Source organism: Populus euphratica, unplaced genomic scaffold (genome assembly GCF_000495115.2).
Source record: "Populus euphratica unplaced genomic scaffold, PopEup_1.0 scaffold396.1, whole genome shotgun sequence".
In the NCBI taxonomy this organism is placed as follows: domain Eukaryota; kingdom Viridiplantae; phylum Streptophyta; class Magnoliopsida; order Malpighiales; family Salicaceae; genus Populus; species Populus euphratica.
In genome coordinates, this window is record NW_011500285.1 from 187400 (window position 1) to 189389 (window position 1990).

Sequence of the window (1990 nt, forward strand, 5' to 3'; positions counted from 1 at the left end):
AAGAGATTAATGAAAGCAAAACTTAAGCATTACAAAAATATAAAGAAAGAGAGCAAGAACATGATCTTGATCTGAAAACCAAGATGTTATATGCATGGAAAATTCCTCTTTTTATAGGTCAAAATTCAGAACTATTAATTTGATGATTAATTATTGAGTGGATGACCACCTCTTGACTTTGTGACATTCCTTATCTTCTTATCTGAATAAAATATCATTGATAACATCAAAATTTGAATAGATAGTCTCATGAAAGTTCTGGAAAATTATCTCAGCTTTCCAACAAAAAATAAATCGGTGCATTTAGACTTCTAGAATTCGAGATATGGGCTGAACACTAAATAGTGTTTGAGCTACACGACAGATTTCGACTTCACCGTTGCTGTTACAATTTGAACTTGAAAATAATTTTTTTAAATCTTAGACTCTCATGAAAGTTTTAGGCCTATGTCTTCACTTTCTATCCATATAGACCAAAGCTAAATCCAAGTTCAACAACTCCAGTTATGATCCAATAACTGAATAGTGGTCTAGTTTGGACTGATCCAACATTTTTTTTCTAAGCTTAGTCCTCTCTTTGTCTTCTCAATTTCAGTAGTTAAACTCATCAATCAATTCTTTAATTTATGTGATAGGCCTATATTTAAGATGAATATTTACCATAAATTAAAGGTATCTTATATTATTAGACATGTTATTATAAAACATACTCTAGTTAAGTAGTTATTGATACTTCAAGTGCAAAATGATCATACAAAACCTTGATAAAAATATACTTTTAATTACTAATTAGTTACCAATATTTTTTCAATGGGTTTTGTATGGATCATCCAGTGAAGTTATGATTTTAGATTTATTGGAGTGGCTAAACCTGACCATTAGTCCATGATTCTCCTTGCAAAACAAGTTCGTTATTTTGACAGGGGCTTTTCAATGTTTTAGTCAGTAAATATATAAGGACTGAAGTATATATAGTAAGAGAATAATATAAGAAGTAGTAGAAAAATATGTGGAAAGGGGAGCATATATAAGGAAAAAGCTCTAGCTTGGTTTGCTCTACTTTATGTTTGGAGTCTTGCGAGGATGTTGTTCTTGTGTTGCTTCTTGCTTATCCTTAACTTATCTTGTGGTCCGAGATATTTATAGATCTTGATTATATCAGCTTATCTTGTGGAACATGGAGAGTGGTGTTGCAGGTATCTCGAGTGAGTGTAGTAATAATGAAGAGTGATCTTGTTCAAGTATTATTTATAAAGAGGTTGATGCTCGTCATTAGTTATGATGCCAAAGCTTTTCATGGCTAGGCTGGTGAAGTGACTAGCTTGACCACTAGTCTAAGAGCTTTCCTGTAAAATAGGTTTCCTATTAGAATAGGAGGAGAGAAGTATATGGAGTAGAAAGATAATGTCAACAGTAGAAAAATGAGTGGAAAGGGGAGCAGGAGTAGGGAAGTGGCACTATCTAGTTTGCTCTGCTTTATATTTGGAGTCCTCTAAAGACTTTATTCTTATGTTGTGCTCTTACTACTTATCCTTAATTTACCTAATAATCCAAGTTATTTATAGACCCTGATCACATCAGCTTACCTTGTGGCATGTGGATGGTAGTGTTACAGGTACCTTCAGTGAAAAAAGTAATGATAAAGAGTGACTCATGGTGAGTAGAGAAAAATTTAAGTATAATTTGTAGAAAGGTTGATGCTTGTCATTAGTTGTGGTGCATGATTAGTACTTAAAAGTGTATTTTTATCAAGGTTTTATATTATCATTTTGCACTTGAAGTATCAATAACTCCTTAACTAAAGCATGTTTTATAATAATATATCTAATAATATAAGATACCTTTAATTTGTGGTAAATGTTCATTTTAAATACAAGCCTATCACATAAATGAAAGGATTGATTGATGAATTTAAGAACTGAAATTGAAAGGACAAATAGATGGCTAAACTCCGAAAAGAGATGCCGGTGTAGTCCAAACCGGAACACTG